This window comes from Ambystoma mexicanum, unplaced genomic scaffold (assembly GCF_040938575.1).
Source record: "Ambystoma mexicanum isolate Mex_15411 unplaced genomic scaffold, UKY_AmexF1_1 Mex_scaf46, whole genome shotgun sequence".
NCBI lineage: Eukaryota > Metazoa > Chordata > Amphibia > Caudata > Ambystomatidae > Ambystoma > Ambystoma mexicanum.
Genome location: NW_027182462.1, coordinates 989,260 through 1,011,771, shown reverse-complemented (window position 1 = coordinate 1,011,771; position 22,512 = coordinate 989,260). Strand labels below are relative to the sequence as shown.

Here is a 22,512-nt window from a genome sequence, read left to right as displayed (position 1 = left end):
TGTTCAAGTTCACAATGCAACGGAGGGGTGTTCCCCATCTCCATACAATCATCTCTTTGATAATGTAAACGTGCCAGGCGTGTTGAAAGACAAAGACAGACACAACCGCACATACCAGTTGAAGAAAGACAGCCAGCAAACACATTTGTATAGAGGTAAGCAAGCCTCAATTAGAGATGTGAGTCCCTCCGTTTCTGCGGGAGTCCACAAGTTTAATAAAAAATGAACACATATCTTTCATGTTCTAATGATTACCAATCTTTCTGATTAGCTCTGCATAGCTCCAATGGCTATGTGTGTGTGTGTGTGTGTATGTGCCCGTGTGTGTAGGGGAAGGGGTCGGTAGATGTGTTCACGCAGAGCAAGTTGCATACATCGCCAACAGCCATTCTCTCCTGCTCCTGTGCATCCAGTTCGGAAGCGAACCCACCCAATTGTTCTATATGTCTGCTACCCTGACCGCATTCACACATCATTGGCTATTAGTATGCAGCTTGTGGGCGCTGTCAATGGGATATAAGCACCATTCCCCATGTCTGCAATAGCTAGACCAGATTCTGAGGTATAATGAGCAGGGGTCCAGGCACTTCGCCTGACAAACGCCGGGCTTAGCCCTGCCGGGCCTAGCCCTGAGGGGCCTAACTGGGCATGGCCCTGTGTAAGGTAGGGTGAGCAGGGGACCACTTGCAACTAACCTTCGGCACCAATCAGGCATGGAGAGGTCTGTGCAAATGCCCAGCCCTTTAGCAATCTCGATCTGCAAAACCTTCAACTCCTAATTCTCATGGCTCCCAGAAGCCCTAGCCCATATGCAAATGAGGCGAGTTCCTATCAGCATCCTTGTTCTGCTTGATTTTATCAAAGTGACTGCCTGATTAGTGAAAGGGTATTTATTCTCAGAGGTTTGCTTCAAAGGCGATAATGCAGTAAATAGACAACATTATTCTTTGTAAGTTGATATTGTCTCCTGGATCCTACTCCAGTAACCCTTTTTCTACCTTTACAAATGTCTTCCGTAAGTGGTGCTCAGCAGAAAATGGAGTATAATAACAGTTGACATTTTTTATTTTCTGTTCTATTTTCAAAAACCCTCCGTAGCTGTATTTAAAGCGCAAACACCCCATAAATAACTTGCAATGAGTATTCCATGTCTAAAAGGCAGAGGAGCTGTCATACAACATTAACTGACAATCAAGGAAACCTTGAGGTGAACCAAAAAATGTCCAGAACATTTATTGGTTCAATAATTCAGTTTTGAGGTGAATTAGTAAAAAGTTCCAAAGTTGCTCCAGGTGAGGCTTGAACTCACAACCTCGGCATTGCTCACTGCATGTACTGCTGTATAAGTACCGCGCGCAAACCGATTGCGCCACTGGAGCTGCTGTGTTTTGGTTTTCGACATGAAACTACACCCACAAACACACACACAAGTGTACAAAAGCACCCACAAGCTCTGGCATTGTCTTTTTAGCTGACACCAAATTATGGGTGCCTTGTAGTGCCCATATTGTGCCACTGGAGCTTACCTTTTAGCCTGATATACACTTTGCCACTGATGTTCAGCCAATGGTGCAGTCAAATGTCCCTTCTACATTTTTGTCATGCTGCAGGCAGTGCCACTGGAGCCAGCATGATGCTCTTCCTCATATTCAACACGTGTCAATTGAAACACCTCCCAATGTCATCTTGGCGATGCCTATAAACACCCCAGGACTTTGATGAATTTTTCTCAACAGCAAGTGAGGCAGTTTTCCTGCAAACGGCTGGATGTACCTCAACAAGGAACGCATTGTGGTTCTATTTTGAAGATGTTTGTGTTATTACCTGTAAAGACTTGAATGCCTAACATAATCCCTGTAGACGAGGTGGCCGAGTGGTTAAGGCGATGGACTGCTAATCTACTGTACACGCGTGGTTTCGAATCCCACCTTTGTCGATTTTAACTTTTGAAATCTTTTTTAAACATCTGCATTGCTCTAAGCACCATTGCCATTGGCTTTCAAAGAACATACAGACAAAAGTGAAAATATGCATGTTAGTTGATTAAGAAGGACACAAACAAGGTTGTCGTGTTACTGGCAGGAATGCAATCTGCTGTGCTTGACTACCCTTTGAGCCAGAATCCGGATAGAAATTTAAAAAAGCAAAGGTAATATCCATATTGTCTCTCTGCTGCCATGTACATGTTTTTTTCAACTTTCACGCATCACATCTCCTCATTAGTCACCCTAAAATTGCACGGAATACGCACAAATTAGCTGCTCCTCAAAAAATCGGCCAGAAAAAAACAGGTCAAATCACAATCATATACATACATTCTCACACACCCTTCAAATATGTCTACCCAGTAAACATCATGTTGTGTGCTCGTTGTGTTGCTGTTATGCGTCGTAACGTGAGGGGCTCTGTAGCTCAGTGGCAGAGCACTGGTCTTGTAAACCAGGGGTCGTGAGTTCGATCCTCATCAGGCCCTCCAAATGGTAATTTTCTTGAACATTGTTGAATAGGAACTGATATTGCACATTGTACCTGTGCAACCTTTTACCAATGGATTCGGGCCTATAACAAAGCCACAAGCGCAAGGTGTCTGAATAGTCTGTGGGGAAGGTCGGCTTTCTGGACCTAATTTCTTCAAGAAAAAGACCTTGATAATCTTGTGATGACAGATGCAGATGATCACGGTGAAGCCCTTACTCTATTGAACAGTACAGCGGTTCTGGGTTGCACGCCTTTCTCTATTTTCAGGGACGTTGATGTGGCAAAATTTAATTGGAAAAGGGTTATTGCCATCACTCACTATTTAAATTCAATGACATCACAGGAAGCAGCAGCATCTGAACTTTGATCTTGGCTGGAAACGTTGAATGATGCCAAACACTGGGAAACTGGAGCTTGCGTTATGCTGGTTTTACTACTAATGGTGTGCCATACGGAAGCTCAAGCACCTTCCTCTGGATTAGTGTTGTGAACCCTCCAGGAGCTCTTGTTATATTTTTCTGAACTTCAACTTGATGTGTTTATCTATCAATGGCCGGGTAAGGAAGAACGAGTCAACGATCTTGTTTCTATTATGACAAACATGATCTATTTTTCACTGACTTTGCACCACCATTGTTTTATCTCTTCTTTAAGCATGGGACTCAAGCACCGTTCCCAAACAGACGAGGTGGCCGAGTGGTTAAGGCGATGGACTGCTAATCCATTGTGCTCTGCACGCGTGGGTTCGAATCCCACCTTCGTCGTATTTTTTCTTTATAGTCTGCATTTAAACATAGACCAAAGTCTTTCAACCTCCCTGTGAAAGACAGGAATGAGTACAGATATGGAAATAGAGATGTAAAAATAAGTTCATTGGTGCAGGCGGAGAATGAAATTAGTCAAAGACTTTCCTCGTAGGTTTCCATTCTTTACTATTATAGGAGCCAAAATCAGCGCAGTTAGTAAACTCCCAAGCTTACATCCCAAATTCTTTTTTCTTTTAGTTGTCTGCCTTTTACATGTTCCTTTTGCCATCATTCTGACCTGCTATCTAAACTCATGAACCTGTTCAGCATCCTACTCAATACATACATACCCGTAAAAGTACATACTCAAACGCATACCGACAATGTATCACCAACATAAGCACACACGCTTTCGCAAATCAGATGTATGATGACGTACTGAACACATGCAGAGATATACAGCCATTTTTACACAACCAGAAATTCATATACCTGGAGATCTACCTAGGTAAAACCCATGGTTTCTTTGCACTTTCTGTTGTTGGCTGTGAGCAAGCAGCAGGTGGCCTTGTAGCTCAGTGGCAGAGCACTGGTCTCGTAAACCAGGGGTCATGAGTTCAAACCTCATCAGGGCCTCGGGCGGATTATTTTCAAAAAGCACGGGGAAGAGAAGCCAGAGTTGCACCATCTACAGAGAACCTTTTATGACGGGATGCATCCTCATAATTGAAGTCTTCCACAGAAGGAGTGAAATAGAGTTCGAGAGGAAGGCCTAATGTTTTCAGGCAAAGACTGACAAAAACCTTGCAATGTCGCATGTAGCTGCTTTGGTGAAAAGACTGTTCAAGTTCACAATGCAACGGAGGGGTGTTCCCCATCTCCATACAATCATCTCTTTGATAATGTAAACGTGCCAGGCGTGTTGAAAGACAAAGACAGACACAACCGCACATACCAGTTGAAGAAAGACAGCCAGCAAACACATTTGTATAGAGGTAAGCAAGCCTCAATTAGAGATGTGAGTCCCTCCGTTTCTGCGGGAGTCCACAAGTTTAATAAAAAATGAACACATATCTTTCATGTTCTAATGATTACCAATCTTTCTGATTAGCTCTGCATAGCTCCAATGGCTATGTGTGTGTGTGTGTGTGTATGTGCCCGTGTGTGTAGGGGAAGGGGTCGGTAGATGTGTTCACGCAGAGCAAGTTGCATACATCGCCAACAGCCATTCTCTCCTGCTCCTGTGCATCCAGTTCGGAAGCGAACCCACCCAATTGTTCTATATGTCTGCTACCCTGACCGCATTCACACATCATTGGCTATTAGTATGCAGCTTGTGGGCGCTGTCAATGGGATATAAGCACCATTCCCCATGTCTGCAATAGCTAGACCAGATTCTGAGGTATAATGAGCAGGGGTCCAGGCACTTCGCCTGACAAACGCCGGGCTTAGCCCTGCCGGGCCTAGCCCTGAGGGGCCTAACTGGGCATGGCCCTGTGTAAGGTAGGGTGAGCAGGGGACCACTTGCAACTAACCTTCGGCACCAATCAGGCATGGAGAGGTCTGTGCAAATGCCCAGCCCTTTAGCAATCTCGATCTGCAAAACCTTCAACTCCTAATTCTCATGGCTCCCAGAAGCCCTAGCCCATATGCAAATGAGGCGAGTTCCTATCAGCATCCTTGTTCTGCTTGATTTTATCAAAGTGACTGCCTGATTAGTGAAAGGGTATTTATTCTCAGAGGTTTGCTTCAAAGGCGATAATGCAGTAAATAGACAACATTATTCTTTGTAAGTTGATATTGTCTCCTGGATCCTACTCCAGTAACCCTTTTTCTACCTTTACAAATGTCTTCCGTAAGTGGTGCTCAGCAGAAAATGGAGTATAATAACAGTTGACATTTTTTATTTTCTGTTCTATTTTCAAAAACCCTCCGTAGCTGTATTTAAAGCGCAAACACCCCATAAATAACTTGCAATGAGTATTCCATGTCTAAAAGGCAGAGGAGCTGTCATACAACATTAACTGACAATCAAGGAAACCTTGAGGTGAACCAAAAAATGTCCAGAACATTTATTGGTTCAATAATTCAGTTTTGAGGTGAATTAGTAAAAAGTTCCAAAGTTGCTCCAGGTGAGGCTTGAACTCACAACCTCGGCATTGCTCACTGCATGTACTGCTGTATAAGTACCGCGCGCTAACCGATTGCGCCACTGGAGCTGCTGTGTTTTGGTTTTCGACATGAAACTACACCCACAAACACACACACAAGTGTACAAAAGCACCCACAAGCTCTGGCATTGTCTTTTTAGCTGACACCAAATTATGGGTGCCTTGTAGTGCCCATATTGTGCCACTGGAGCTTACCTTTTAGCCTGATATACACTTTGCCACTGATGTTCAGCCAATGGTGCAGTCAAATGTCCCTTCTACATTTTTGTCATGCTGCAGGCAGTGCCACTGGAGCCAGCATGATGCTCTTCCTCATATTCAACACGTGTCAATTGAAACACCTCCCAATGTCATCTTGGCGATGCCTATAAACACCCCAGGACTTTGATGAATTTTTCTCAACAGCAAGTGAGGCAGTTTTCCTGCAAACGGCTGGATGTACCTCAACAAGGAACGCATTGTGGTTCTATTTTGAAGATGTTTGTGTTATTACCTGTAAAGACTTGAATGCCTAACATAATCCCTGTAGACGAGGTGGCCGAGTAGTTAAGGAGATAGACTGCTAATCTACTGTACACGCGTGGTTTCGAATCCCACCTTTGTCGATTTTAACTTTTGAAATCTTTTTTAAACATCTGCATTGCTCTAAGCACCATTGCCATTGGCTTTCAAAGAACATACAGACAAAAGTGAAAATATGCATGTTAGTTGATTAAGAAGGACACAAACAAGGTTGTCGTGTTACTGGCAGGAATGCAATCTGCTGTGCTTGACTACCCTTTGAGCCAGAATCCGGATAGAAATTTAAAAAAGCAAAGGTAATATCCATATTGTCTCTCTGCTGCCATGTACATGTTTTTTTCAACTTTCACGCATCACATCTCCTCATTAGTCACCCTAAAATTGCACGGAATACGCACAAATTAGCTGCTCCTCAAAAAATCGGCCAGAAAAAAACAGGTCAAATCACAATCATATACATACATTCTCACACACCCTTCAAATATGTCTACCCAGTAAACATCATGTTGTGTGCTCGTTGTGTTGCTGTTATGCGTCGTAACCTGAGGGGCTCTGTAGCTCAGTGGCAGAGCACTGGTCTTGTAAACCAGGGGTGAGTTCGATCCTCATCAGGGCCTCCAAATGGTAATTTTCTTGAACATTGTTGAATAGGAACTGATATTGCACATTGTACCTGTGCAACCTTTTACCAATGGATTCGGGCCTATAACAAAGCCACAAGCGCAAGGTGTCTGAATAGTCTGTGGGGAAGGTCGGCTTTCTGGACCTAATTTCTTCAAGAAAAAGACCTTGATAATCTTGTGATGACAGATGCAGATGATCACGGTGAAGCCCTTACTCTATTGAACAGTACAGCGGTTCTGGGTTGCACGCCTTTCTCTATTTTCAGGGACGTTGATGTGGCAAAATTTAATTGGAAAAGGGTTATTGCCATCACTCACTATTTAAATTCAATGACATCACAGGAAGCAGCAGCATCTGAACTTTGATCTTGGCTGGAAACGTTGAATGATGCCAAACACTGGGAAACTGGAGCTTGCGTTATGCTGGTTTTACTACTAATGGTGTGCCATACGGAAGCTCAAGCACCTTCCTCTGGATTAGTGTTGTGAACCCTCCAGGAGCTCTTGTTATATTTTTCTGAACTTCAACTTGATGTGTTTATCTATCAATGGCCGGGTAAGGAAGAACGAGTCAACGATCTTGTTTCTATTATGACAAACATGATCTATTTTTCACTGACTTTGCACCACCATTGTTTTATCTCTTCTTTAAGCATGGGACTCGAGCACCGTTCCCAAACAGACGAGGTGGCCGAGTGGTTAAGGCGATGGACTGCTAATCCATTGTGCTCTGCACGCGTGGGTTCGAATCCCACCTTCGTCGTATTTTTTCTTTATAGTCTGCATTTAAACATAGACCAAAGTCTTTCAACCTCCCTGTGAAAGACAGGAATGAGTACAGATATGGAAATAGAGATGTAAAAATAAGTTCATTGGTGCAGGCGGAGAATGAAATTAGTCAAAGACTTTCCTCGTAGGTTTCCATTCTTTACTATTATAGGAGCCAAAATCAGCGCAGTTAGTAAACTCCCAAGCTTACATCCCAAATTCTTTTTTCTTTTAGTTGTCTGCCTTTTACATGTTCCTTTTGCCATCATTCTGACCTGCTATCTAAACTCATGAACCTGTTCAGCATCCTACTCAATACATACATACCCGTAAAAGTACATACTCAAACGCATACCGACAATGTATCACCAACATAAGCACACACGCTTTCGCAAATCAGATGTATGATGACGTACTGAACACATGCAGAGATATACAGCCATTTTTACACAACCAGAAATTCATATACCTGGAGATCTACCTAGGTAAAACCCATGGTTTCTTTGCACTTTCTGTTGTTGGCTGTGAGCAAGCAGCAGGTGGCCTTGTAGCTCAGTGGCAGAGCACTGGTCTCGTAAACCAGGGGTCATGAGTTCAAACCTCATCCGGGCCTCGGGCGGATTATTTTCAAAAAGCACGGGGAAGAGAAGCCAGAGTTGCACCATCTACAGAGAACCTTTTATGACGGGATGCATCCTCATAATTGAAGTCTTCCACAGAAGGAGTGAAATAGAGTTCGAGAGGAAGGCCTAATGTTTTCAGGCAAAGACTGACAAAAACCTTGCAATGTCGCATGTAGCTGCTTTGGTGAAAAGACTGTTCAAGTTCACAATGCAACGGAGGGGTGTTCCCCATCTCCATACAATCATCTCTTTGATAATGTAAACGTGCCAGGCGTGTTGAAAGACAAAGACAGACACAACCGCACATACCAGTTGAAGAAAGACAGCCAGCAAACACATTTGTATAGAGGTAAGCAAGCCTCAATTAGAGATGTGAGTCCCTCCGTTTCTGCGGGAGTCCACAAGTTTAATAAAAAATGAACACATATCTTTCATGTTCTAATGATTACCAATCTTTCTGATTAGCTCTGCATAGCTCCAATGGCTATGTGTGTGTGTGTGTGTGTATGTGCCCGTGTGTGTAGGGGAAGGGGTCGGTAGATGTGTTCACGCAGAGCAAGTTGCATACATCGCCAACAGCCATTCTCTCCTGCTCCTGTGCATCCAGTTCGGAAGCGAACCCACCCAATTGTTCTATATGTCTGCTACCCTGACCGCATTCACACATCATTGGCTATTAGTATGCAGCTTGTGGGCGCTGTCAATGGGATATAAGCACCATTCCCCATGTCTGCAATAGCTAGACCAGATTCTGAGGTATGATGAGCAGGGGTCCAGGCACTTCGCCTGACGAACGCCTGACAAACGCCGGGCTTAGCCCTGCCGGGCCTAGCCCTGAGGGGCCTAACTGGGCATGGCCCTGTGTAAGGTAGGGTGAGCAGGGGACCACTTGCAACTAACCTTCGGCACCAATCAGGCATGGAGAGGTCTGTGCAAATGCCCAGCCCTTTAGGAATCTCGATCTGCAAAACCTTCAACTCCTAATTCTCATGGCTCCCAGAAGCCCTAGCCCATATGCAAATGAGGCGAGTTCCTATCAGCATCCTTGTTCTGCTTGATTTTATCAAAGTGACTGCCTGATTAGTGAAAGGGTATTTATTCTCAGAGGTTTGCTTCAAAGGCGATAATGCAGTAAATAGACAACATTATTCTTTGTAAGTTGATATTGTCTCCTGGATCCTACTCCAGTAACCCTTTTTCTACCTTTACAAATGTCTTCCGTAAGTGGTGCTCAGCAGAAAATGGAGTATAATAACAGTTGACATTTTTTATTTTCTGTTCTATTTTCAAAAACCCTCCGTAGCTGTATTTAAAGCGCAAACACCCCATAAATAACTTGCTATGAGTATTCCATGTCTAAAAGGCAGAGGAGCTGTCATACAACATTAACTGACAATCAAGGAAACCTTGAGGTGAACCAAAAAATGTCCAGAACATTTATTGGTTCAATAATTCAGTTTTGAGGTGAATTAGTAAAAAGTTCCAAAGTTGCTCTAGGTGAGGCTTGAACTCACAACCTCGGCATTGCTCACTGCATGTACTGCTGTATAAGTACCGCGCGCTAACCGATTGCGCCACTGGAGCTGCTGTGTTTTGGTTTTCGACATGAAACTACACCCACAAACACACACACAAGTGTACAAAAGCACCCACAAGCTCTGGCATTGTCTTTTTAGCTGACACCAAATTATGGGTGCCTTGTAGTGCCCATATTGTGCCACTGGAGCTTACCTTTTAGCCTGATATACACTTTGCCACTGATGTTCAGCCAATGGTGCAGTCAAATGTCCCTTCTACATTTTTGTCATGCTGCAGGCAGTGCCACTGGAGCCAGCATGATGCTCTTCCTCATATTCAACACGTGTCAATTGAAACACCTCCCAATGTCATCTTGGCGATGCCTATAAACACCCCAGGACTTTGATGAATTTTTCTCAACAGCAAGTGAGGCAGTTTTCCTGCAAACGGCTGGATGTACCTCAACAAGGAACGCATTGTGGTTCTATTTTGAAGATGTTTGTGTTATTACCTGTAAAGACTTGAATGCCTAACATAATCCCTGTAGACGAGGTGGCCGAGTGGTTAAGGGGATAGACTGCTAATCTACTGTACACGCGTGGTTTCGAATCCCACCTTTGTCGATTTTAACTTTTGAAATCTTTTTTAAACATCTGCATTGCTCTAAGCACCATTGCCATTGGCTTTCAAAGAACATACAGACAAAAGTGAAAATATGCATGTTAGTTGATTAAGAAGGACACAAACAAGGTTGTCGTGTTACTGGCAGGAATGCAATCTGCTGTGCTTGACTACCCTTTGAGCCAGAATCCGGATAGAAATTTAAAAAAGCAAAGGTAATATCCATATTGTCTCTCTGCTGCCATGTACATGTTTTTTTCAACTTTCACGCATCACATCTCCTCATTAGTCACCCTAAAATTGCACGGAATACGCACAAATTAGCTGCTCCTCAAAAAATCGGCCAGAAAAAAACAGGTCAAATCACAATCATATACATACATTCTCACACACCCTTCAAATATGTCTACCCAGTAAACATCATGTTGTGTGCTCGTTGTGTTGCTGTTATGCGTCGTAACCTGAGGGGCTCTGTAGCTCAGTGGCAGAGCACTGGTCTTGTCGATCCTCATCAGGGCCTCCAAATGGTAATTTTCTTGAACATTGTTGAATAGGAACTGATATTGCACATTGTACCTGTGCAACCTTTTACCAATGGATTCGGGCCTATAACAAAGCCACAAGCGCAAGGTGTCTGAATAGTCTGTGGGGAAGGTCGGCTTTCTGGACCTAATTTCTTCAAGAAAAAGACCTTGATAATCTTGTGATGACAGATGATCACGGTGAAGCCCTTACTCTATTGAACAGTACAGCGGTTCTGGGTTGCACGCCTTTCTCTATTTTCAGGGACGTTGATGTGGCAAAATTTAATTGGAAAAGGGTTATTGCCATCACTCACTATTTAAATTCAATGACATCACAGGAAGCAGCAGCATCTGAACTTTGATCTTGGCTGGAAACGTTGAATGATGCCAAACACTGGGAAACTGGAGCTTGCGTTATGCTGGTTTTACTACTAATGGTGTGCCATACGGAAGCTCAAGCACCTTCCTCTGGATTAGTGTTGTGAACCCTCCAGGAGCTCTTGTTATATTTTTCTGAACTTCAACTTGATGTGTTTATCTATCAATGGCCGGGTAAGGAAGAACGAGTCAACGATCTTGTTTCTATTATGACAAACATGATCTATTTTTCACTGACTTTGCACCACCATTGTTTTATCTCTTCTTTAAGCATGGGACTCGAGCACCGTTCCCAAACAGACGAGGTGGCCGAGTGGTTAAGGCGATGGACTGCTAATCCATTGTGCTCTGCACGCGTGGGTTCGAATCCCACCTTCGTCGTATTTTTTCTTTATAGTCTGCATTTAAACATAGACCAAAGTCTTTCAACCTCCCTGTGAAAGACAGGAATGAGTACAGATATGGAAATAGAGATGTAAAAATAAGTTCATTGGTGCAGGCGGAGAATGAAATTAGTCAAAGACTTTCCTCGTAGGTTTCCATTCTTTACTATTATAGGAGCCAAAATCAGCGCAGTTAGTAAACTCCCAAGCTTACATCCCAAATTCTTTTTTCTTTTAGTTGTCTGCCTTTTACATGTTCCTTTTGCCATCATTCTGACCTGCTATCTAAACTCATGAACCTGTTCAGCATCCTACTCAATACATACATACCCGTAAAAGTACATACTCAAACGCATACCGACAATGTATCACCAACATAAGCACACACGCTTTCGCAAATCAGATGTATGATGACGTACTGAACACATGCAGAGATATACAGCCATTTTTACACAACCAGAAATTCATATACCTGGAGATCTACCTAGGTAAAACCCATGGTTTCTTTGCACTTTCTGTTGTTGGCTGTGAGCAAGCAGCAGGTGGCCTTGTAGCTCAGTGGCAGAGCACTGGTCTCGTAAACCAGGGGTCATGAGTTCAAACCTCATCAGGGCCTCGGGCGGATTATTTTCAAAAAGCACGGGGAAGAGAAGCCAGAGTTGCACCATCTACAGAGAACCTTTTATGACGGGATGCATCCTCATAATTGAAGTCTTCCACAGAAGGAGTGAAATAGAGTTCGAGAGGAAGGCCTAATGTTTTCAGGCAAAGACTGACAAAAACCTTGCAATGTCGCATGTAGCTGCTTTGGTGAAAAGACTGTTCAAGTTCACAATGCAACGGAGGGGTGTTCCCCATCTCCATACAATCATCTCTTTGATAATGTAAACGTGCCAGGCGTGTTGAAAGACAAAGACAGACACAACCGCACATACCAGTTGAAGAAAGACAGCCAGCAAACACATTTGTATAGAGGTAAGCAAGCCTCAATTAGAGATGTGAGTCCCTCCGTTTCTGCGGGAGTCCACAAGTTTAATAAAAAATGAACACATATCTTTCATGTTCTAATGATTACCAATCTTTCTGATTAGCTCTGCATAGCTCCAATGGCTATGTGTGTGTGTGTGTGTGTATGTGCCCGTGTGTGTAGGGGAAGGGGTCGGTAGATGTGTTCACGCAGAGCAAGTTGCATACATCGCCAACAGCCATTCTCTCCTGCTCCTGTGCATCCAGTTCGGAAGCGAACCCACCCAATTGTTCTATATGTCTGCTACCCTGACCGCATTCACACATCATTGGCTATTAGTATGCAGCTTGTGGGCGCTGTCAATGGGATATAAGCACCATTCCCCATGTCTGCAATAGCTAGACCAGATTCTGAGGTATAATGAGCAGGGGTCCAGGCACTTCGCCTGACAAACGCCGGGTTTAGCCCTGCCGGGCCTAGCCCTGAGGGGCCTAACTGGGCATGGCCCTGTGTAAGGTAGGGTGAGCAGGGGACCACTTGCAACTAACCTTCGGCACCAATCAGGCATGGAGAGGTCTGTGCAAATGCCCAGCCCTTTAGCAATCTCGATCTGCAAAACCTTCAACTCCTAATTCTCATGGCTCCCAGAAGCCCTAGCCCATATGCAAATGAGGCGAGTTCCTATCAGCATCCTTGTTCTGCTTGATTTTATCAAAGTGACTGCCTGATTAGTGAAAGGGTATTTATTCTCAGAGGTTTGCTTCAAAGGCGATAATGCAGTAAATAGACAACATTATTCTTTGTAAGTTGATATTGTCTCCTGGATCCTACTCCAGTAACCCTTTTTCTACCTTTACAAATGTCTTCCGTAAGTGGTGCTCAGCAGAAAATGGAGTATAATAACAGTTGACATTTTTTATTTTCTGTTCTATTTTCAAAAACCCTCCGTAGCTGTATTTAAAGCGCAAACACCCCATAAATAACTTGCAATGAGTATTCCATGTCTAAAAGGCAGAGGAGCTGTCATACAACATTAACTGACAATCAAGGAAACCTTGAGGTGAACCAAAAAATGTCCAGAACATTTATTGGTTCAATAATTCAGTTTTGAGGTGAATTAGTAAAAAGTTCCAAAGTTGCTCCAGGTGAGGCTTGAACTCACAACCTCGGCATTGCTCACTGCATGTACTGCTGTATAAGTACCGCGCGCTAACCGATTGCGCCACTGGAGCTGCTGTGTTTTGGTTTTCGACATGAAACTACACCCACAAACACACACACAAGTGTACAAAAGCACCCACAAGCTCTGGCATTGTCTTTTTAGCTGACACCAAATTATGGGTGCCTTGTAGTGCCCATATTGTGCCACTGGAGCTTACCTTTTAGCCTGATATACACTTTGCCACTGATGTTCAGCCAATGGTGCAGTCAAATGTCCCTTCTACATTTTTGTCATGCTGCAGGCAGTGCCACTGGAGCCAGCATGATGCTCTTCCTCATATTCAACACGTGTCAATTGAAACACCTCCCAATGTCATCTTGGCGATGCCTATAAACACCCCAGGACTTTGATGAATTTTTCTCAACAGCAAGTGAGGCAGTTTTCCTGCAAACGGCTGGATGTACCTCAACAAGGAACGCATTGTGGTTCTATTTTGAAGATGTTTGTGTTATTACCTGTAAAGACTTGAATGCCTAACATAATCCCTGTAGACGAGGTGGCCGAGTAGTTAAGGAGATAGACTGCTAATCTACTGTACACGCGTGGTTTCGAATCCCACCTTTGTCGATTTTAACTTTTGAAATCTTTTTTAAACATCTGCATTGCTCTAAGCACCATTGCCATTGGCTTTCAAAGAACATACAGACAAAAGTGAAAATATGCATGTTAGTTGATTAAGAAGGACACAAACAAGGTTGTCGTGTTACTGGCAGGAATGCAATCTGCTGTGCTTGACTACCCTTTGAGCCAGAATCCGGATAGAAATTTAAAAAAGCAAAGGTAATATCCATATTGTCTCTCTGCTGCCATGTACATGTTTTTTTCAACTTTCACGCATCACATCTCCTCATTAGTCACCCTAAAATTGCACGGAATACGCACAAATTAGCTGCTCCTCAAAAAATCGGCCAGAAAAAAACAGGTCAAATCACAATCATATACATACATTCTCACACACCCTTCAAATATGTCTACCCAGTAAACATCATGTTGTGTGCTCGTTGTGTTGCTGTTATGCGTCGTAACCTGAGGGGCTCTGTAGCTCAGTGGCAGAGCACTGGTCTTGTAAACCAGGGGTGAGTTCGATCCTCATCAGGGCCTCCAAATGGTAATTTTCTTGAACATTGTTGAATAGGAACTGATATTGCACATTGTACCTGTGCAACCTTTTACCAATGGATTCGGGCCTATAACAAAGCCACAAGCGCAAGGTGTCTGAATAGTCTGTGGGGAAGGTCGGCTTTCTGGACCTAATTTCTTCAAGAAAAAGACCTTGATAATCTTGTGATGACAGATGCAGATGATCACGGTGAAGCCCTTACTCTATTGAACAGTACAGCGGTTCTGGGTTGCACGCCTTTCTCTATTTTCAGGGACGTTGATGTGGCAAAATTTAATTGGAAAAGGGTTATTGCCATCACTCACTATTTAAATTCAATGACATCACAGGAAGCAGCAGCATCTGAACTTTGATCTTGGCTGGAAACGTTGAATGATGCCAAACACTGGGAAACTGGAGCTTGCGTTATGCTGGTTTTACTACTAATGGTGTGCCATACGGAAGCTCAAGCACCTTCCTCTGGATTAGTGTTGTGAACCCTCCAGGAGCTCTTGTTATATTTTTCTGAACTTCAACTTGATGTGTTTATCTATCAATGGCCGGGTAAGGAAGAACGAGTCAACGATCTTGTTTCTATTATGACAAACATGATCTATTTTTCACTGACTTTGCACCACCATTGTTTTATCTCTTCTTTAAGCATGGGACTCGAGCACCGTTCCCAAACAGACGAGGTGGCCGAGTGGTTAAGGCGATGGACTGCTAATCCATTGTGCTCTGCACGCGTGGGTTCGAATCCCACCTTCGTCGTATTTTTTCTTTATAGTCTGCATTTAAACATAGACCAAAGTCTTTCAACCTCCCTGTGAAAGACAGGAATGAGTACAGATATGGAAATAGAGATGTAAAAATAAGTTCATTGGTGCAGGCGGAGAATGAAATTAGTCAAAGACTTTCCTCGTAGGTTTCCATTCTTTACTATTATAGGAGCCAAAATCAGCGCAGTTAGTAAACTCCCAAGCTTACATCCCAAATTCTTTTTTCTTTTAGTTGTCTGCCTTTTACATGTTCCTTTTGCCATCATTCTGACCTGCTATCTAAACTCATGAACCTGTTCAGCATCCTACTCAATACATACATACCCGTAAAAGTACATACTCAAACGCATACCGACAATGTATCACCAACATAAGCACACACGCTTTCGCAAATCAGATGTATGATGACGTACTGAACACATGCAGAGATATACAGCCATTTTTACACAACCAGAAATTCATATACCTGGAGATCTACCTAGGTAAAACCCATGGTTTCTTTGCACTTTCTGTTGTTGGCTGTGAGCAAGCAGCAGGTGGCCTTGTAGCTCAGTGGCAGAGCACTGGTCTCGTAAACCAGGGGTCATGAGTTCAAACCTCATCCGGGCCTCGGGCGGATTATTTTCAAAAAGCACGGGGAAGAGAAGCCAGAGTTGCACCATCTACAGAGAACCTTTTATGACGGGATGCATCCTCATAATTGAAGTCTTCCACAGAAGGAGTGAAATAGAGTTCGAGAGGAAGGCCTAATGTTTTCAGGCAAAGACTGACAAAAACCTTGCAATGTCGCATGTAGCTGCTTTGGTGAAAAGACTGTTCAAGTTCACAATGCAACGGAGGGGTGTTCCCCATCTCCATACAATCATCTCTTTGATAATGTAAACGTGCCAGGCGTGTTGAAAGACAAAGACAGACACAACCGCACATACCAGTTGAAGAAAGACAGCCAGCAAACACATTTGTATAGAGGTAAGCAAGCCTCAATTAGAGATGTGAGTCCCTCCGTTTCTGCGGGAGTCCACAAGTTTAATAAAAAATGAACACATATCTTTCATGTTCTAATGATTACCAATCTTTCTGATTAGCTCTGCATAGCTCCAATGGCTATGTGTGTGTGTGTGTGTGTATGTGCCCGTGTGTGTAGGGGAAGGGGTCGGTAGATGTGTTCACGCAGAGCAAGTTGCATACATCGCCAACAGCCATTCTCTCCTGCTCCTGTGCATCCAGTTCGGAAGCGAACCCACCCAATTGTTCTATATGTCTGCTACCCTGACCGCATTCACACATCATTGGCTATTAGTATGCAGCTTGTGGGCGCTGTCAATGGGATATAAGCACCATTCCCCATGTCTGCAATAGCTAGACCAGATTCTGAGGTATGATGAGCAGGGGTCCAGGCACTTCGCCTGACGAACGCCTGACAAACGCCGGGCTTAGCCCTGCCGGGCCTAGCCCTGAGGGGCCTAACTGGGCATGGCCCTGTGTAAGGTAGGGTGAGCAGGGGACCACTTGCAACTAACCTTCGGCACCAATCAGGCATGGAGAGGTCTGTGCAAATGCCCAGCCCTTTAGGAATCTCGATCTGCAAAACCTTCAACTCCTAATTCTCATGGCTCCCAGAAGCCCTAGCCCATATGCAAATGAGGCGAGTTCCTATCAGCATCCTTGTTCTGCTTGATTTTATCAAAGTGACTGCCTGATTAGTGAAAGGGTATTTATTCTCAGAGGTTTGCTTCAAAGGCGATAATGCAGTAAATAGACAACATTATTCTTTGTAAGTTGATATTGTCTCCTGGATCCTACTCCAGTAACCCTTTTTCTACCTTTACAAATGTCTTCCGTAAGTGGTGCTCAGCAGAAAATGGAGTATAATAACAGTTGACATTTTTTATTTTCTGTTCTATTTTCAAAAACCCTCCGTAGCTGTATTTAAAGCGCAAACACCCCATAAATAACTTGCTATGAGTATTCCATGTCTAAAAGGCAGAGGAGCTGTCATACAACATTAACTGACAATCAAGGAAACCTTGAGGTGAACCAAAAAATGTCCAGAACATTTATTGGTTCAATAATTCAGTTTTGAGGTGAATTAGTAAAAAGTTCCAAAGTTGCTCTAGGTGAGGCTTGAACTCACAACCTCGGCATTGCTCACTGCATGTACTGCTGTATAAGTACCGCGCGCTAACCGATTGCGCCACTGGAGCTGCTGTGTTTTGGTTTTCGACATGAAACTACACCCACAAACACACACACAAGTGTACAAAAGCACCCACAAGCTCTGGCATTGTCTTTTTAGCTGACACCAAATTATGGGTGCCTTGTAGTGCCCATATTGTGCCACTGGAGCTTACCTTTTAGCCTGATATACACTTTGCCACTGATGTTCAGCCAATGGTGCAGTCAAATGTCCCTTCTACATTTTTGTCATGCTGCAGGCAGTGCCACTGGAGCCAGCATGATGCTCTTCCTCATATTCAACACGTGTCAATTGAAACACCTCCCAATGTCATCTTGGCGATGCCTATAAACACCCCAGGACTTTGATGAATTTTTCTCAACAGCAAGTGAGGCAGTTTTCCTGCAAACGGCTGGATGTACCTCAACAAGGAACGCATTGTGGTTCTATTTTGAAGATGTTTGTGTTATTACCTGTAAAGACTTGAATGCCTAACATAATCCCTGTAGACGAGGTGGCCGAGTGGTTAAGGGGATAGACTGCTAATCTACTGTACACGCGTGGTTTCGAATCCCACCTTTGTCGATTTTAACTTTTGAAATCTTTTTTAAACATCTGCATTGCTCTAAGCACCATTGCCATTGGCTTTCAAAGAACATACAGACAAAAGTGAAAATATGCATGTTAGTTGATTAAGAAGGACACAAACAAGGTTGTCGTGTTACTGGCAGGAATGCAATCTGCTGTGCTTGACTACCCTTTGAGCCAGAATCCGGATAGAAATTTAAAAAAGCAAAGGTAATATCCATATTGTCTCTCTGCTGCCATGTACATGTTTTTTTCAACTTTCACGCATCACATCTCCTCATTAGTCACCCTAAAATTGCACGGAATACGCACAAATTAGCTGCTCCTCAAAAAATCGGCCAGAAAAAAACAGGTCAAATCACAATCATATACATACATTCTCACACACCCTTCAAATATGTCTACCCAGTAAACATCATGTTGTGTGCTCGTTGTGTTGCTGTTATGCGTCGTAACCTGAGGGGCTCTGTAGCTCAGTGGCAGAGCACTGGTCTTGTCGATCCTCATCAGGGCCTCCAAATGGTAATTTTCTTGAACATTGTTGAATAGGAACTGATATTGCACATTGTACCTGTGCAACCTTTTACCAATGGATTCGGGCCTATAACAAAGCCACAAGCGCAAGGTGTCTGAATAGTCTGTGGGGAAGGTCGGCTTTCTGGACCTAATTTCTTCAAGAAAAAGACCTTGATAATCTTGTGATGACAGATGCAGATGATCACGGTGAAGCCCTTACTCTATTGAACAGTACAGCGGTTCTGGGTTGCACGCCTTTCTCTATTTTCAGGGACGTTGATGTGGCAAAATTTAATTGGAAAAGGGTTATTGCCATCACTCACTATTTAAATTCAATGACATCACAGGAAGCAGCAGCATCTGAACTTTGATCTTGGCTGGAAACGTTGAATGATGCCAAACACTGGGAAACTGGAGCTTGCGTTATGCTGGTTTTACTACTAATGGTGTGCCATACGGAAGCTCAAGCACCTTCCTCTGGATTAGTGTTGTGAACCCTCCAGGAGCTCTTGTTATATTTTTCTGAACTTCAACTTGATGTGTTTATCTATCAATGGCCGGGTAAGGAAGAACGAGTCAACGATCTTGTTTCTATTATGACAAACATGATCTATTTTTCACTGACTTTGCACCACCATTGTTTTATCTCTTCTTTAAGCATGGGACTCGAGCACCGTTCCCAAACAGACGAGGTGGCCGAGTGGTTAAGGCGATGGACTGCTAATCCATTGTGCTCTGCACGCGTGGGTTCGAATCCCACCTTCGTCGTATTTTTTCTTTATAGTCTGCATTTAAACATAGACCAAAGTCTTTCAACCTCCCTGTGAAAGACAGGAATGAGTACAGATATGGAAATAGAGATGTAAAAATAAGTTCATTGGTGCAGGCGGAGAATGAAATTAGTCAAAGACTTTCCTCGTAGGTTTCCATTCTTTACTATTATAGGAGCCAAAATCAGCGCAGTTAGTAAACTCCCAAGCTTACATCCCAAATTCTTTTTTCTTTTAGTTGTCTGCCTTTTACATGTTCCTTTTGCCATCATTCTGACCTGCTATCTAAACTCATGAACCTGTTCAGCATCCTACTCAATACATACATACCCGTAAAAGTACATACTCAAACGCATACCGACAATGTATCACCAACATAAGCACACACGCTTTCGCAAATCAGATGTATGATGACGTACTGAACACATGCAGAGATATACAGCCATTTTTACACAACCAGAAATTCATATACCTGGAGATCTACCTAGGTAAAACCCATGGTTTCTTTGCACTTTCTGTTGTTGGCTGTGAGCAAGCAGCAGGTGGCCTTGTAGCTCAGTGGCAGAGCACTGGTCTCGTAAACCAGGGGTCATGAGTTCAAACCTCATCAGGGCCTCGGGCGGATTATTTTCAAAAAGCACGGGGAAGAGAAGCCAGAGTTGCACCATCTACAGAGAACCTTTTATGACGGGATGCATCCTCATAATTGAAGTCTTCCACAGAAGGAGTGAAATAGAGTTCGAGAGGAAGGCCTAATGTTTTCAGGCAAAGACTGACAAAAACCTTGCAATGTCGCATGTAGCTGCTTTGGTGAAAAGACTGTTCAAGTTCACAATGCAACGGAGGGGTGTTCCCCATCTCCATACAATCATCTCTTTGATAATGTAAACGTGCCAGGCGTGTTGAAAGACAAAGACAGACACAACCGCACATACCAGTTGAAGAAAGACAGCCAGCAAACACATTTGTATAGAGGTAAGCAAGCCTCAATTAGAGATGTGAGTCCCTCCGTTTCTGCGGGAGTCCACAAGTTTAATAAAAAATGAACACATATCTTTCATGTTCTAATGATTACCAATCTTTCTGATTAGCTCTGCATAGCTCCAATGGCTATGTGTGTGTGTGTGTGTGTATGTGCCCGTGTGTGTAGGGGAAGGGGTCGGTAGATGTGTTCACGCAGAGCAAGTTGCATACATCGCCAACAGCCATTCTCTCCTGCTCCTGTGCATCCAGTTCGGAAGCGAACCCACCCAATTGTTCTATATGTCTGCTACCCTGACCGCATTCACACATCATTGGCTATTAGTATGCAGCTTGTGGGCGCTGTCAATGGGATATAAGCACCATTCCCCATGTCTGCAATAGCTAGACCAGATTCTGAGGTATAATGAGCAGGGGTCCAGGCACTTCGCCTGACAAACGCCGGGTTTAGCCCTGCCGGGCCTAGCCCTGAGGGGCCTAACTGGGCATGGCCCTGTGTAAGGTAGGGTGAGCAGGGGACCACTTGCAACTAACCTTCGGCACCAATCAGGCATGGAGAGGTCTGTGCAAATGCCCAGCCCTTTAGCAATCTCGATCTGCAAAACCTTCAACTCCTAATTCTCATGGCTCCCAGAAGCCCTAGCCCATATGCAAATGAGGCGAGTTCCTATCAGCATCCTTGTTCTGCTTGATTTTATCAAAGTGACTGCCTGATTAGTGAAAGGGTATTTATTCTCAGAGGTTTGCTTCAAAGGCGATAATGCAGTAAATAGACAACATTATTCTTTGTAAGTTGATATTGTCTCCTGGATCCTACTCCAGTAACCCTTTTTCTACCTTTACAAATGTCTTCCGTAAGTGGTGCTCAGCAGAAAATGGAGTATAATAACAGTTGACATTTTTTATTTTCTGTTCTATTTTCAAAAACCCTCCGTAGCTGTATTTAAAGCGCAAACACCCCATAAATAACTTGCAATGAGTATTCCATGTCTAAAAGGCAGAGGAGCTGTCATACAACATTAACTGACAATCAAGGAAACCTTGAGGTGAACCAAAAAATGTCCAGAACATTTATTGGTTCAATAATTCAGTTTTGAGGTGAATTAGTAAAAAGTTCCAAAGTTGCTCCAGGTGAGGCTTGAACTCACAACCTCGGCATTGCTCACTGCATGTACTGCTGTATAAGTACCGCGCGCTAACCGATTGCGCCACTGGAGCTGCTGTGTTTTGGTTTTCGACATGAAACTACACCCACAAACACACACACAAGTGTACAAAAGCACCCACAAGCTCTGGCATTGTCTTTTTAGCTGACACCAAATTATGGGTGCCTTGTAGTGCCCATATTGTGCCACTGGAGCTTACCTTTTAGCCTGATATACACTTTGCCACTGATGTTCAGCCAATGGTGCAGTCAAATGTCCCTTCTACATTTTTGTCATGCTGCAGGCAGTGCCACTGGAGCCAGCATGATGCTCTTCCTCATATTCAACACGTGTCAATTGAAACACCTCCCAATGTCATCTTGGCGATGCCTATAAACACCCCAGGACTTTGATGAATTTTTCTCAACAGCAAGTGAGGCAGTTTTCCTGCAAACGGCTGGATGTACCTCAACAAGGAACGCATTGTGGTTCTATTTTGAAGATGTTTGTGTTATTACCTGTAAAGACTTGAATGCCTAACATAATCCCTGTAGACGAGGTGGCCGAGTGGTTAAGGCGATGGACTGCTAATCTACTGTACACGCGTGGTTTCGAATCCCACCTTTGTCGATTTTAACTTTTGAAATCTTTTTTAAACATCTGCATTGCTCTAAGCACCATTGCCATTGGCTTTCAAAGAACATACAGACAAAAGTGAAAATATGCATGTTAGTTGATTAAGAAGGACACAAACAAGGTTGTCGTGTTACTGGCAGGAATGCAATCTGCTGTGCTTGACTACCCTTTGAGCCAGAATCCGGATAGAAATTTAAAAAAGCAAAGGTAATATCCATATTGTCTCTCTGCTGCCATGTACATGTTTTTTTCAACTTTCACGCATCACATCTCCTCAT

The 22,512-nt window shown here is 43.5% G+C and overlaps 21 non-coding genes across 21 annotated transcripts; 15 read left to right on the top strand and 6 right to left on the bottom strand.

Moving 5' to 3' along the window:
- Positions 1-1,284: 1,284 nt before the first annotated feature.
- On the bottom strand, positions 1,285-1,379 carry TRNAI-UAU (transfer RNA isoleucine (anticodon UAU)). The gene is made up of 2 exons: positions 1,342-1,379; positions 1,285-1,320 (listed from the first exon to the last, which is right to left on the bottom strand). It is a non-coding gene; the product is annotated as a tRNA-Ile (tRNA).
- A 480-nt stretch (positions 1,380-1,859) lies between these two features.
- TRNAS-GCU (transfer RNA serine (anticodon GCU)) lies at positions 1,860-1,936 on the top strand. The gene has a single exon. It is a non-coding gene; the product is annotated as a tRNA-Ser (tRNA).
- Positions 1,937-2,400: 464 nt separating this feature from the next.
- TRNAT-UGU (transfer RNA threonine (anticodon UGU)) lies at positions 2,401-2,473 on the top strand. The gene has a single exon. It is a non-coding gene; the product is annotated as a tRNA-Thr (tRNA).
- A 687-nt stretch (positions 2,474-3,160) lies between these two features.
- TRNAS-GCU (transfer RNA serine (anticodon GCU)) lies at positions 3,161-3,242 on the top strand. Its single transcript has one exon. It is a non-coding gene; the product is annotated as a tRNA-Ser (tRNA).
- Positions 3,243-3,788: 546 nt separating this feature from the next.
- Positions 3,789-3,860, top strand: TRNAT-CGU (transfer RNA threonine (anticodon CGU)). The gene has a single exon. It is a non-coding gene; the product is annotated as a tRNA-Thr (tRNA).
- A 1,488-nt stretch (positions 3,861-5,348) lies between these two features.
- On the bottom strand, positions 5,349-5,443 carry TRNAI-UAU (transfer RNA isoleucine (anticodon UAU)). The gene is made up of 2 exons: positions 5,406-5,443; positions 5,349-5,384 (listed from the first exon to the last, which is right to left on the bottom strand). It is a non-coding gene; the product is annotated as a tRNA-Ile (tRNA).
- A 1,022-nt stretch (positions 5,444-6,465) lies between these two features.
- Positions 6,466-6,534, top strand: TRNAT-UGU (transfer RNA threonine (anticodon UGU)). The gene has a single exon. It is a non-coding gene; the product is annotated as a tRNA-Thr (tRNA).
- A 687-nt stretch (positions 6,535-7,221) lies between these two features.
- Positions 7,222-7,303, top strand: TRNAS-GCU (transfer RNA serine (anticodon GCU)). Its single transcript has one exon. It is a non-coding gene; the product is annotated as a tRNA-Ser (tRNA).
- Positions 7,304-7,849: 546 nt separating this feature from the next.
- Positions 7,850-7,921, top strand: TRNAT-CGU (transfer RNA threonine (anticodon CGU)). Its single transcript has one exon. It is a non-coding gene; the product is annotated as a tRNA-Thr (tRNA).
- Positions 7,922-9,420: 1,499 nt separating this feature from the next.
- On the bottom strand, positions 9,421-9,515 carry TRNAI-UAU (transfer RNA isoleucine (anticodon UAU)). The gene is made up of 2 exons: positions 9,478-9,515; positions 9,421-9,456 (listed from the first exon to the last, which is right to left on the bottom strand). It is a non-coding gene; the product is annotated as a tRNA-Ile (tRNA).
- A 1,756-nt stretch (positions 9,516-11,271) lies between these two features.
- On the top strand, positions 11,272-11,353 carry TRNAS-GCU (transfer RNA serine (anticodon GCU)). Its single transcript has one exon. It is a non-coding gene; the product is annotated as a tRNA-Ser (tRNA).
- A 546-nt stretch (positions 11,354-11,899) lies between these two features.
- On the top strand, positions 11,900-11,971 carry TRNAT-CGU (transfer RNA threonine (anticodon CGU)). The gene has a single exon. It is a non-coding gene; the product is annotated as a tRNA-Thr (tRNA).
- Positions 11,972-13,459: 1,488 nt separating this feature from the next.
- Positions 13,460-13,554, bottom strand: TRNAI-UAU (transfer RNA isoleucine (anticodon UAU)). Its single transcript has 2 exons — positions 13,517-13,554; positions 13,460-13,495 (listed from the first exon to the last, which is right to left on the bottom strand). It is a non-coding gene; the product is annotated as a tRNA-Ile (tRNA).
- A 1,022-nt stretch (positions 13,555-14,576) lies between these two features.
- On the top strand, positions 14,577-14,645 carry TRNAT-UGU (transfer RNA threonine (anticodon UGU)). The gene has a single exon. It is a non-coding gene; the product is annotated as a tRNA-Thr (tRNA).
- A 687-nt stretch (positions 14,646-15,332) lies between these two features.
- Positions 15,333-15,414, top strand: TRNAS-GCU (transfer RNA serine (anticodon GCU)). The gene has a single exon. It is a non-coding gene; the product is annotated as a tRNA-Ser (tRNA).
- A 546-nt stretch (positions 15,415-15,960) lies between these two features.
- Positions 15,961-16,032, top strand: TRNAT-CGU (transfer RNA threonine (anticodon CGU)). The gene has a single exon. It is a non-coding gene; the product is annotated as a tRNA-Thr (tRNA).
- Positions 16,033-17,531: 1,499 nt separating this feature from the next.
- On the bottom strand, positions 17,532-17,626 carry TRNAI-UAU (transfer RNA isoleucine (anticodon UAU)). Its single transcript has 2 exons — positions 17,589-17,626; positions 17,532-17,567 (listed from the first exon to the last, which is right to left on the bottom strand). It is a non-coding gene; the product is annotated as a tRNA-Ile (tRNA).
- Positions 17,627-19,388: 1,762 nt separating this feature from the next.
- Positions 19,389-19,470, top strand: TRNAS-GCU (transfer RNA serine (anticodon GCU)). The gene has a single exon. It is a non-coding gene; the product is annotated as a tRNA-Ser (tRNA).
- Positions 19,471-20,016: 546 nt separating this feature from the next.
- Positions 20,017-20,088, top strand: TRNAT-CGU (transfer RNA threonine (anticodon CGU)). Its single transcript has one exon. It is a non-coding gene; the product is annotated as a tRNA-Thr (tRNA).
- Positions 20,089-21,576: 1,488 nt separating this feature from the next.
- TRNAI-UAU (transfer RNA isoleucine (anticodon UAU)) lies at positions 21,577-21,671 on the bottom strand. Its single transcript has 2 exons — positions 21,634-21,671; positions 21,577-21,612 (listed from the first exon to the last, which is right to left on the bottom strand). It is a non-coding gene; the product is annotated as a tRNA-Ile (tRNA).
- Positions 21,672-22,151: 480 nt separating this feature from the next.
- Positions 22,152-22,228, top strand: TRNAS-GCU (transfer RNA serine (anticodon GCU)). The gene has a single exon. It is a non-coding gene; the product is annotated as a tRNA-Ser (tRNA).
- The last annotated feature ends 284 nt before the right edge of the window (positions 22,229-22,512 follow it).